General features: G+C 37.1%; 1 protein-coding gene across 1 annotated transcript in view; it reads left to right on the top strand.

Moving 5' to 3' along the window:
• LOC104447758 (hypothetical protein) overlaps positions 1-13974 on the top strand; it is a 79498-nt gene that overhangs the window by 55796 nt on the left and 9728 nt on the right. The gene's annotated exons all lie outside the window — the stretch shown is intronic.

The following is a 13974-nucleotide window of genomic DNA, read 5'->3' as shown; positions in this document are numbered from 1 at the left end:
CAATCTTAGGACCAAAGAAGGTTAACAAATTGTTGCGTGGACTCTCCAAAGATTGGAACCACATGAAGACTTCAATAAGGGAAACTTAAAGGATCATGCTACTTTCTGTAAACAAGCTGGTTGGCACACTTCAGTCTTATGAAGTGGAGCAAATCAATGAGGAAGAAGATCCCAAGGGTAAGAAGTCAATTGTTTTAAAATCTAACGATGACTCTGATGTTACAGACTCTGAAGATGATATGGACGATGAAGAGTTAGCACTTATGATAAGGAGGTTTAGGAAACTGAAAAAAAAATGGAACAAGATTCAACTGGAAGAAACAAAGCACTCAAAAGTTTCAAAACAAATCAACTGAGGATGATGAAGCCAACAAAGACGTAATATGTTTTGAATGCAAGAAAAATAGACACATCAGACCCAACTATCCTTTGTTGAAGAAAAAGAAGGGAAAAGCTGAGAAATACATAAATGCTCTCAAAGTAGAGACATGGAGTGATGCTGAATGTGAAGTGACGAAAATTATGCCAATATATGTCTAATGGCAAAATCAAGATTAGACTCAGACTCTGAGATAGATTCAAACTTAGACTCGGGCAATGAAATCGAGGTAAGCAATTTAAAAAATCCTACTAAAATCTCGAAATACGTTGATGAACTTTGTCTCAATCTCAAAACCTCTCTAAAGAGGATTTCCAAGCTAAAAAGGGAAAATTCTACACTTAAGCAACAAGAAAATTCTTGGAAAGAAAAGTTTGAAAATCTAGACAAAAGCTTTGTGGTTTAAAAGAAAATGCAGACTCTCTTTCAAAAAAAAATACATTTTTGAAACAAGACATTTCAAATATTTCAAAAAGATTTTCAATAGAATCTTAGAAGTTGTAATAGATTTTTTCAATACAAAAACATTATTTCAACAAGTCAGGATTAGGAATGACCCCAGAAACCATTCATTTAATTGATTTTCCAAAGGTAAATGAAAGAATTAAACAAAGACCGACAAAAACTTTTTACAGAAATCATTTTCAAAAAGTCTTTGTAAAATCTATTGGCCAAAGTGCTCTCAAATGCTCAAAATGCAATAGCTCAAAACATTTTGAAAAAGAATGTCCTATGGTTTGGAGACTTGTTAAGAAAGATTGGGGAGAGATTGTGTTTAAAACTAACTCCTCTAGACCCAAGAAGATATGGGTACCAAAGAAAGCTCGAATTCTTTTTGTAATTGCAGGTCACTATCAAGAAAAAGATTAAATGGTATTTGGATAGTGGCTGTTCGAGACATATGACTGGAGATTCAAGTTTTTTTATGAAACTTGTGCAAATAAATGGTGGAAAAGTTTCTTTTGGTGGAAACAGCAAAGGAAGAATTGTTAGGTGTGGAACTGTAAAAATTGGAAGTCTCACAATCAACAATGTCTCCTTGGGAATGACTAAATTACAATCTACTCAGTATTAGCCAATTATGCAACATTGGATTCAAAATCGACTTCCAAGAAGGAATATGTTCAGGAACTAGTAAAGATCTTTCTCAATCTTTTACTGGACGAAGATATTGGAACATTTATCTTCTGGATATAAAACCAAAAAGATCTCAATGTTTGATATCGATTCAAGATGAAGCAAATCTTTGGCATCGAAAGCTTGGCCATGTTAACATGAAGCAAATTGCCAAGATCTCATCCAAGAATCTTTTTCGTGGACTGCCCGACCTAAAGTATCAAAAGTCTTACTTATGCACACCATGTGTGTTGAGAAAACAGGTTAGAAGCTCTTTTAAATCAATAAATCAGATTTCTAGTAATCGTGTTTTGCAGCTTCTGCATATGGATCTCTTTGGACCAACCAGAATTCAAAGCAGAGGTGGAAAGAAATATTGTCTAGTAATTGTGGATGATTATTCATGATTTACTTGGGTCTACTTTCTAGCAAGTAAGTCTGAAACATTTTCTTACTTTTCAAAGTTTGCTAAGAAAGTTCAGAATGAAAAATGATATGTTATTTTAAGCATACGGACATATCACGGAGGGAAGTTTGAAAATCAAGACTTTGCCAAATTCTGTGATGAATCTAGTTTTCAGTATGTTTTCTCTTCTCCATACACTTCAAAACAAAATGGAGTTGTGGAAAGAAAAAATAAATCTTTGCAAGAAATAGCAAGAACTATCTTAATTGAAAGTAATATTTCACCTCGTTTTTAGGCTGAAGCAGTTTTTACAACTTGTTATATTATTAACAGAGTATTCTTAAGGCCTATTCTTGAGAAAACTCCCTATGAGTTATTCAAAGGAAAGAAGCCAATTGTTTCTTAATTTTAATGTGTTTGGTTGCAAATGTTTTATTTTGAAAAATGCAAATGATCAAATTGGTAAATTTGAAGAGAAATCAGACGAATGAACTTTCCTTGGCTACTCAACCTCAAGCAAAGCCTACAGAGTATTCAACAAGAAGACTCAAGCCTCGTTTGGTTGGGCTTTCCCAAGAAGCTTTAAGCCTTCAAAACCCCTTCGGGAAAAAAATTTGTGTTTGGCAAGTGTTTTTTAATGCTCATTTGCCAAATGTGGGCATTCTCAATGTTGAAAGCTAAATGCTAGGAATGGGGTGCTTTAGGCATTGGGCATTTGGAAATGCAATGCGTCACTATTCATCGTCTCTCCCCCTTCGTCTTCTTCTCTTCCCCGCCCATCTTCTTCACTATTCATCTTCTTCTTCCCCGCCCATCAACCTTCTCCGGCAGCCACCACCGCCGCTTGAGGGTCGTGCGTCCCCGGTGACCACCGCCTGGGGGTGGCGCGACCCGCGACCCAAGCGGCATTGCCTGGGTTGCATGGACCTCAAGCGTCGTCACCTGGCGCTCGCGGACCTCAAGCAACGTCGCCTGGCGCATGCAGACCCCAAGCGACTCCACCTGGGTCCACGAGATCTCAGGCCACTAGATCTGGCGGTCCGGAGGCCAGATCTTACCGTCAGATGGCCAGATCTAGCCTCTCTGACCTCAAGTGCCTGAGGTCGCGCCTCTAAGTGGCGATAGCGTTGCCTGAGGTCGCGACCTCAGGCGGCCAAATCTGGCCACCGCTCCGCCTACCACCTGAGGACATGACCTAGGTGACCAAATTTGGCCACCGGGCCATCCGGCAGTATTGCCGGCCGCCGGATTTGATTTTCATAATTTAAAAATAAATAAAAATAAGAGAAATAAAAGCAAAAGCCCATTACAAATATTAGTTTTGCCAAACGGTACAATATTTCGAAAAACCATTTTACCTCAAAAGTATTTGCATTCTCCTAAATGCATTCCCCCAAAGCTGAACCAAACGGGCCCTCAGTCTATGGAAGAATCTATGAACATCAAATTCCAAGACTCTTTACAAAATTAATTTATTCAAACTCAACCTGAAGAATATGAACCTACTCCGGACTTTACAAAGTCTACCTCCCCTGAAGTAGCTCAGACTTTTGAAGATCAACAACGAACGGAAGAATCAACTGAAGCAGAAAATCAGCAATCTATCAGACCGACCAGTAACTAGAAGCACAAGTCTAGTCATCCCAAGGAACTCATCATTAGCAACATTGATGAAGAAATTCACACTAGATCCAAAAAACAAGAAGAGTCTAGCGTCGTGGCACTTATTTCTGAAATAAAACCCAAAAGTATAGAAGATGCCTTAACTGACGAAAGCTGGATTGAAGTTATGCAAGAAGCACTCAGACAGTTTAGCATTAACGATGTCTGGGAATTAACTCCTAAACCAAAGGGTAAATCCATTGTTGGAGCTAAATGGGTTTTCAGGAACAAGATGGACGAAAAAGGAAAAGTGGTAAAAAACCAAAGGAAGACTCGTGGCCAAAGGATATACGCAAGAAGAATGGATAGACTATGATGAGACCTACGCACTAGTAGCAAGATTAGAAGCAATTGGATTATTACTTGCTGTAAAAAATTTAGGTTATTCTAAATAGACGTCAAAAGCACATTTCTAAATGGATTTATCTAAGAAAAAATCTATGTGGAACAACCTCCTAGATTTGAAGATCCAAAGAAACCAAACTCAATATTCAAACTGAAGAAGGCTCTATATGGATTAAAACAAGCACCTCAAGCTTGGTACGACAAGTTAAGTAAGTTTCTAATTCATAATGATTTTGTTAAAGGTAAAGTGGATACTACTTTATTTATTAAAAGAGAAGGTAAATATTTTCTACTCATTCAAATCTATGTTAATGATATCATATTTGGATCACCTAACGAAAACCTGTAAAAGAAGTTTTATAAGTCTATACAAGATGAATTTGAGATGAGCATAATGGGTAAACTATCTTTCTTTCTCGGATTACAAGTGAAGCAATTAAAGGAAGGAATTTTCATTCACCAAGAAAAATATGCAAAAGATCTCGTTAAAAAGTTCATATTAGAGAATTGCAAAAAGATTGAAATACCAATGTCAAGTTCTTCAAAGCTGGACAAAGACGAATGAGGAAAGAAAGTTGACCAAAAGCTTTACATGAGCATTATTGGTTCATTTCTTTATCTTACTATTTCTAGACTTGACATTTTGTTTAGTATTTGCATTTGTGCAAGATTTCAATTAGATCCCAAAAAATCTCATCTAAGTGCTGCAAAATGCATCATCAAATATGTTGCAACTACTTCAAATTTAGGTCTGTGGTATCCTAAAGAATGAGACTTTATTCTCCTTGGATATTCAGATGCAGATTTGCAAGTTGCAGAGTTGATAGAAAGAGTACCTCTGGTACGTGTCAATTGCTAGGAAACAGGACAGTATCTTGGTTCTCAAAGAAGTAAAGCACTGTAACTCTTTCAACAGCAGAAGCAGAGTATGTGGCTCTTGGAAGTTGCTGTTCTCAAATCTTGTGAATAAAGCAACAACTAAGAGACTTTGGAATCGAAAACTCATGCACCGAAATCAAATGTGACAACACCAGCGCAATCAATTTTACAAAGAATCCAATTCTTCATTCAAGAGCAAAACACATAGAGATTCAACATCATTTCATTAGAGATCATGTTCAGAATGGAGAAGTTATGATACAATTCATCAATTCAAAGAATCAACTGGCAGACGTATTTACAAAGCCTCTGGAAAAAAGCCTATTTGAGTCTATTTGCACCAGACTGAATATCACAACTTTTATCTAGTAAAGTCTGCAAATGCTTAGACTCAGAGGTAAAATCTGAAAGTGTTCAGGCTCGGAAAACCAAGAGTTACGATTGTAAGTTATTTCGGCACTAGCAATTTAATTTTTAGTTAAAGATTTGAAAAGGTATGGTCTCTTTTTATTCACTAATTGATTGTTATATTTTTAGAAATTATATTTTTTCGAGTTTTTGAATTTATGGTAGTTTTTCTTTTTCAAAAAGGCAATTATTCATTTTCAGAAAGGCAATTTTATTTATTCCTTTATAACGATTCATATATATTGTTTTGTTTGCTTTATATACTGTTGTTTTTCTTCTTCGTTTTCACTCACAAACCCTAGATCACAAAACCTCGATTTCTCACTTTTTCTCACTAGTTTAATCCATAAAGTTCTCATCTTTTTCAAGAATTGAGTTCGAGAAATCTCTCAAAGACTGTGACAATGTATTTCCAAAGAAAATCCTTTAGGATCGCAAGTAGGGGACCACAGCATATGCGTGAGGGTCCTACACACTTTGATCTAACCAAGGAAGAAGACTCTCCAAGGCATTAGCAAAGTCAACAATAACATTCTCAACCATGCCATTCTTCTTAGGCTAGAACTCAAGTGCCTTCGCATCAACAAGCAGAGGAAGAAATCATCGAGAATGTAGAACCTATAAGGACTCTTAAGGCCGCATTTATTTTCAAACTCTACACCGCTTTGAAGAAAGGTGGTTCTCCAATGACCCTTATTGATGATTTTTTGAGCGAAAAAAGGGTATAGAAATGAAACTCACTTTTTAAAGACGATGGAGAATTTGGGCATTGCTACTGCTGGTTCGGCGGAAAGAGCTTTTGCAAATTTCCCAAGTGATCCACAGTTTGGATCATTTAATCAACCTGAAGGAAAAGATAATGTTGAGAAGATGTTCACACATTTTAAGCCCAGGATGGGTATCGCTGCAAACATTCGTGGTACAAGAACGGATTTTTTTTCTTCTAAGGAGCACAATAAAGCTTATTCTAAATTGCTAAAGTGAGGGGTGATGAACCCTAGAAGTGTGGATTTTGATTTTCTCGATTCATTGAACTTGAAGTTACGGGAGAAGTTTACATTGCTTCAACTTGAACGGTTTTGCTCTAAAACAATTGTTGCTCATCCGGAACTTACAGCTTATTTCTATTCCAATCTATCCTTTTTAAATGCGAATAGATTTTCCTTTAGTGTTAGAGACCAAGATTTTGTGGTTGATGTAGACATTCTGGCTGATGTGATTGGGGTGGAAAGAGAGAGTTTCCAACCAATCAGTGTGTCTATTGCTCATGCTTCCTTGGCACTTGTTCAAGATAGAATTGCTGAAGGCCGAATTTCTTACACTAGGATGAATACCTTCAATATCTTATTTCACAATATTGTCATTAACTATCTCAGACCCAAATTAACATCAAAGACCGATGTCTCAAACTCTGAAGCAAAGCTGATGTACACCATTAACATGGATTTTAAGTTCTCTCCGCCTCACACTATCCTTATGCACATGTATAGGACAATGATAAAGGATAAGGGACAACTCCATTATTCTGCTCTTGTCACTCATTTATTCAGACATTTAACATTCAGCCTCCCAAAATTATGTGTGTTCAAACCATTAATCCAATGGTAATGGGACTGAATATGGTTTTCAAGATGCGTTTGAAGGAGCTAAACAAGGCTTTGGAGCGTTTTAAGGTGAAGACCCCTGTCAAGGCACGACAAGACTCTACGGCTGGAAAAAAAAAAAGGCAAAGAGCCCATGAAAACACCATCCAATAATAGGAGAGCACTCATCTTGGAGGATGAAAAAAATGAGGATGACATCATTATCTCTGCTCTTACTTTGAAGAACTTACAGATTTTTGTTAGAGACAGAAGAAGAACAAAGAATAAAAGAAGCGGAGAGAGGAAGAGAAGAAGCAGAAGAAGAGGATCATGGTGCTTCTAGTGCAGAGGATGAAGGACAAGATCTTCATGAAGAACAAGAGCAAGAAAAGTATTTTTCTCCACCTGAAGGCACTAAAACAGGGGGAGCTGCTGACAAAAGAGGTACTTCTTCACTTGCTCTTACTAGTAATGATGTTAGTCGTTCTCCTGCTGATCTAGAAGATGTCTATGCCTCTCAATTTCCTAAAGATGGTAATGAGGCTTCATCTCCAAGTTTGAATGTACATGTCGAAGTTCCATCATTGGTTAATCCTCCACAATCTGATCATGTTGAAGCAAGTACTCAAACTGACGATTCAGCAGGCTTTAAAAGACTGTTCGAGCTTCTTCTGGAGATTAAAGCTCAGATTTATGAGTTGGGATGTGAATTTCAAATCATGCAGAATGCTCATAAAGCTACTTCAGTTTCTTTGCATAACCAAGTACAAGCCCTTAATCTTCAAGTTCAAGCAAATGTAAAGGGTGAGGATTTAGAACAACTGAAGGAGGGTCTGAGGAAGCTGGAGGAGACTGTCAAGTTTATGGGGGATTTCCAACTCGTTCGCATCATCAAGCAACCTTGATTTTATCCAATACTTTTTATGTTCTCCACTTTTTGCTGTTGACAAAAAGGGGAGAAAGTTTGTACAGATTTGACTATTGGTTTGGATTTTTAGACTTTTTGGACTTATTTTTTGCTTGGTTGTGGATTGAATTTTTTGACTGTTTGATTTGATCTTTTGATGCTTACAGTAACTTAGGCTGTGACAATGATTATGGAATGATAGTTATTTTGTAGGACTAACAAGTTTTCTGTAGTTGTAGAATCATTACTATTCTTGTCCTAATCTACTCACCTTTTATGAGATATCTTGTTTTGCTTAAGTTTTGTTTTGTAGGTCAAAAGCATTCAAATTTGTAGGAAATTTTTGTCATCATCAAAAAGGGAAGATTGTTAGAGAAAACTCTCTTATTTTGAAGTTAACAAAATGTTTTCATCAATCTAGTCTGAAGACTTGCAGACTCGCAGACTCTTTCGTCAAAATCTGAAGACCTCCAGACTCAAGATTTAAAGTCTACCCACACTGACAGTTTCTTGACCAATGAAGAGAAGACTTATCCAGATGCAAGTTTTTCTTTAAGGATTTGGTTCGTATGGTTTGAAGATCTTATGGCTGAAGATAACACCTTGTGATCAATTATTCTTATTGGAATCAATTCGGATAATCAAGATATTTTGAAAGGCGAAGTATACTTGGAAGGTTCTACTTATGGAAACCTAGAACCTGATTGTATGGGCGAGCAGGATTGGTGGGTTATCATCACATTCCTTAAATGACTCGAGATCTCCTTGATTGATTTTGTCCAACGGTTAGATTGGAAGAACTCCTTTGGAAAATGCCAATGGATATAGAGGCATGAAGGAGTATATAAGGAAGACGCTCAAGTTGTTCAAGTGTGTGCATAAAAGAAAAATTCCAAAGTCTAAAGCTCTTAGTTCTTTGCTTTCTAAATTGCTAAGCTTACGTTGTACTCAAAAGAGAGATCAAACACTTGTGAGACCTTGAGGAAGTGTAGTAGAGTTTCTACACTGTGGAATCAAGAATATGAGACTGTAAAAATCTCTTTTGATTCATAGTGAAATCCAACCAGTAGACTGTTAGTGCGGGAGAGTGGACGTAGGCTTGGTTTAAGTCAAACCACTATAAACCTTATGTTTCAATTATCTTTCCTTATACTACTTGCTTTAATTCGTAGGTTTATCTAACTACTTATAGTCTTTTACATATTTAATCTGTTATTCTTTAAAGATGAGTTAACTTGTCAAAAAGTCTAGCGTAAATTGGCTAGAACACCTATTTAACCCCCTCTAGGTGTCCTTACTAGCCCTATCATTAAGAACATTAGTGTTTTCTGGAAAATTTATGAACTAGCAAACTATGTATTTTCATACAGTTTGGCACTATGCATTGGTCGTAGTTGGTGTTTACTTGGAATTTGGGATACTTTAATTTTCCCATTGACGAAAGATTCATTTATAATTTCATCACTATTTGCTGCAATTTCAATGCAATTTTCACAACGTTGACAGAAGGTATTTTTCCATCAGTTATTTTGGCAAACAAGTTACTAATTTGAACATGTTGAGAGCAAAAAGGCACAAATTTGAATCTCATTACCTTGACAACTTGTTGGTAATTCAAATAAGCTTTGGTGCATGTTTCATATCCCCTCAGGTAAGTCTTTATACTAATCATCCATTCATTGCACTATAGGATCTGAAAAGGATTATTACGAGAGATCACCTATAAATTCTGTTGAGAAATTTTCTTGCCCCATAATTCTATTCCAAGGGTTGGAAGACAAGGTACGCAAGTCATGTTATTTCCAATGGTCCCTTGCCCCTCTAGTTTTACTCCCCAAAAATCAAGGAAAAAGTATAGAATGAAGAAGGGGGAAAATGTCCAATGTCAAAATTAGGGTTGTCTTTTAATTTCCTCATTATGAAATTGCATCAGATAAGTTTGACTTCTCTTTTCACTTGATAAATAAAATTTCATCAATGGCCTCAAGATATTTCTCTTTAATCTCTGGCATTCTAACGACTTTGATGCCTGGCGTTTTGGCAATTATCTGCTACATCTTGCAGGTGGTACTGCCGGATCAAGCTTGCAAAATTTATGCAGCACTAAAGCAGAAAGGTATGCCTGTTGTATTAGTGGAATACGAAGGTGAGCAGCATGGCTTTCGCAAGGTATTGTTCTTTGTGAGTCTTACATAAAGAAGTAGCTAGAGAAAACTTCATTATTTATTTTGAAGTTGACAAAACATTTCCATTAGTGTAGTCTGAAGACTTGCAGACTCTTTCGTCAAAGTCTAAAGACCATCAGACTCAAGATTTAAAGTCTGCCCTCATTGACAGTTTCTAGACCGACAAAGAAAACTTATCCAGATGTGAGTATTTCTTTAAGGTTTTGATTCATGCAGCTAAAGTTCTCAAGGTTGGAAATAGCATCTCAAGATCTATTATTCATTTTGAAATTAATTCAAGTAATTTGGATCGTTAATTGGCAAACTATACTTGGAAGATTCTACTTATGGAAACCTAGATCCTGATTGTATGGGCTATCATCACATTCCTTAAGTAACTCGAGATCTCCCTAATTGATTCTATCCAACGGGTAGATTGGAAGAATTCCTTTTGAAGGTGCCAATGGTTATGAAGGCATGGAGGAGTATATAAGGAAGATGCTCAAGTTATTCGAGTGTGTGCGCGATAGATAAATTCCAAAGTCTAAAGCTCCTTGTTCTTTGCTAATTCAATTGTTGAGCGTAAATTTGTACTCAAAAGAGAGTTTAAATATTTGTGAGGCCTTGTGGAAGTGTAGTAGGGTCTTTACACTATGGAATCAAAGACGTGATACTGTAATAACTCTTTTGATTCATAGTGAAATCCAGCCGATGGGTTGTTAGTGTGGGATAGTGGACGTAGGCTTGGTCTAAGCCAAGCCACTATAAATCTCGTGTTCTTATTCTCTTCCCTTAACTCTTTTATTCTATTCGTAGTTTTATTTAACTGCTAAAGTTTAATCTCGCTCACAATCTGCTACTCTTCAGACTCAGGTTAAAAATAAAGGTTTTCACTGCATTTTGCAGAATTTATTTTTACACCTATTCATCACCCTCTAGGTGTTTATACTAGCACTTTCAGAAGTCATTTGTTGTGTGTGCAATGCAAGAAATTGATGTGCAATGTTTCACAGGCGGAAAATATCAAATTCACATTGGAACAACAAATGCTGTTTTTTGCACGTTTGGTAGGACACTTTGATGTTGCCAACGAGATCACGCCGATCAAAATTGATAACTTTGACTGAGCTTGTCTCATGAAGGTAGTGATTGCTCTTCTATTGTAAGTAATCTATTGGCTTCTTAAAGATGAATTGGAACCTTGCTTTCTACTGCCAGAAATTGTTAATCACGTGTTGTTGTGCTGGTGCATGACTTTGGACTGTCCATGCGCATCATTGTATGTCCATCCTGCTTGTATACTTGGCCGGATTCCAAGTATGAGAATTGGCTTAATGATGCATTGGCGTCAATTACCTGTCATGATTGAATATGATGGTCGAATTGCCCCTCATTCTTGAAATTGATTTGATCATCGCATTCCAGCTGCAATTGTGCACTTTTGGTTCCACTGAGCTTCATGGCTTTTTGCGTGACCTTCTATCTTTCGCTAAGCATGATTTGAATCCGCTTTTATCATCACAGAAAGGGCTACTGTTAACAGCAGGCCGCAACAAGTTCGTCGCCTTTGCATTTTAATAATACAAAAGGATAGAAGAAATTAGAGCCCATATCTATCGGGCGAAACTCTTAAGAGATCGTGGCAAGGGTATGCTGGGATTGAGATGAATGAAGCCCCAAATCTAGCACACATACACGGACGACTTCTGGGGTTCCTAGAGGCTGGTCCTTCTGGAAACGATACACGGCTTTGTAACCGATTGGATTCAGTGTTGCTTACGCCATTCTCGATCTGTTCTTTCACTTACCAAGGTTGACAAAACTCGTGCTTTCGATGAGCCTGAAAACCCTTTTAGATTTCTCTTCATAACATCATACCATGTCCTTCTTCCTCCCCTTTGTTTGGTCTTGGGTGATGAGAGAAGAACACATTCCATCACCTAAAGTTGGACAAGTTCTGTTCAACGTTGTTAATGAAAGACTCAAACCCAACTTGATCCTTGAATCTAGGCATAAAGGATTGGCTTGTTGGTCAGTCAAACGAGCATCGTGTGCTGCCCTAATCTTTGTGCTTCCATAATCGGAGACCTTAAAAGCGAAAGGAAACTCGGGAAAAAGTGTACCATCAAAATTAGGTTGAGAACTTAACGTCCAACGTCATTTGACACGTGTTGTGAAAATAAAGTAAAGGAACACGGTCAAAATTTGACAATTTTCCTAGAAAGAAATTTAGTCTGCGATCATCGATGTAAATCAACTTAGCAATCTTTGGGATTTATCCGACAGCTGTTTTGGATTGTATCATTTGCTGTTTGCTTGAATCACATCTGTGTACATTCAGTTTCTTAGTCATATGTTCAAAAAACACATTTCTCTTAATCAAAACCTTCAAGCTTCTCTTATATTTGTCCTAAATGATATTGCTAGTATGAGTACCTAGAGGGGGGTGAATAGGTGCCTAAACAATTTATCGATATACGGATGCGATTCTTAACATATGATAGAAAGTAAATTCTCTCTTAATTAACAAAATGAAATACGATTGAGGTAGAGAGAGTGAGGAAGAGAAAATTGAACACAGGATTTATAGTGGTTCAGCTTATTCCAAGCCTACGTCCACTCTTCCGCACTAACAGCCCACCGGCTGGATTTCACTATGATCAAAAGAGAAGTTACAGCACAACTTTGCCTTGATTCCACAGTGTAGATGTTTTACCACACCTCCTCAAGGTCTCTCACAAATATAGACTCTCTTTTGTATACAAGTATTCGCTCAAAAGATTTATCTAAACAAATAGGAGCTTCGAGACTTTGGAATTCTTCTATCGCGCACACCTCGAACAACTAAGAATGTCTTCCTTATATACTCCTTTATGCCATCATACCCGTTGGCACTTACCAAAGGAATTCCTCCAATCTACCCGTTGGACAGAATCAATTAGGAAGATTGTTCGAGCTATTAAAGGAACGTGTTGATAGCCCATCAATCCCGTTCGCCCATACAATCGGGATCTCGGTTTCCATAAGTAGAACCTTCCAATAATATTTAGACAATCATCGAATCTTCAGTCATTGAATCAATCTTGATCAATCAAATGATTCGATACGTCTTCTCCAACCACGAGATCTTCTCCAGATGATAAGGTTAAATCTGAACAAAACATCAGTTGGATAACCTTTCTTCAACGGATTAGAGATGTCAATGAGGATAGACTTTGAGTCTTGAGTCGGCTGTCCGGAAGTCTTCAGACTTTAACTAACGAGTCTGCAGAGACCTTCGGACTGGGCGATGGAAACGTCAACTTCAAAACACTTCACGAAGATTTCTCCAACACTAAACTCATATACCACAATTCAAATCTCAACTAAATACATCTACCATTTTAACGGCAAATATCATTGTCTCCTCTTAGAACTCATACGAGCCACTATCAGTAGGACTCCTCAAATAGCCCTCAAAATCTTCACCATATAAAGTAAATCAACCAAAAACAGAAAAAAGTTGACAAACACTCAATTGATTCAAAGGTACTTGAGGAAATCGGTCTTTTTCTTCAACTCTAGGACGTGTCTTATACCAGTAAATGTTCTCATGCTACTGTCATCCAATTTGATTCTAGTCTCGTCGACACACAATCGAAGTACTTAATAGAGAAGAAATCTTTCTAGATGCCCACAATCTTTTTCTTTGTATGTGCCTGCTGGTATTTAATAAGGTCTTCGTTCTTGAGTTCACGCAGCCCACCATAAATCTAAAGCTTACTTTGTTTTTCCGTGACTTGCTTACAATGTGCTTCACTTATAACTAATGTTTTACTATTCAAAAACCGCTGCACCTATTTGCTCCACGACAATCAAAGCATTTGGTGGAGAAGAAATTTTTCTAGGTGCCCATAATCTTTTCCTTTTCATATGCCTGCTAGTATTCAGTAAGGTCTTTACATAAAGGTCTTCATTCTTGACTTCACACAATCTATCATAAATCTCGCGCAAGTTGATTTATTTATATTTCCATGCTTCATAAGTTCTTCTACATTAAATAATTGCATCTTTTCTTTCACTTTTCTTCGTGCACATACCTTGAATCAAGACTTTCTTTGAATAGTCCAAAGCTAAACTATCAA

Source organism: Eucalyptus grandis, chromosome 6 (genome assembly GCF_016545825.1).
Source record: "Eucalyptus grandis isolate ANBG69807.140 chromosome 6, ASM1654582v1, whole genome shotgun sequence".
In the NCBI taxonomy this organism is placed as follows: domain Eukaryota; kingdom Viridiplantae; phylum Streptophyta; class Magnoliopsida; order Myrtales; family Myrtaceae; genus Eucalyptus; species Eucalyptus grandis.
Note: the sequence above shows the minus strand (reverse complement) of the source record. Positions and strands in the feature narration are given on the sequence as shown.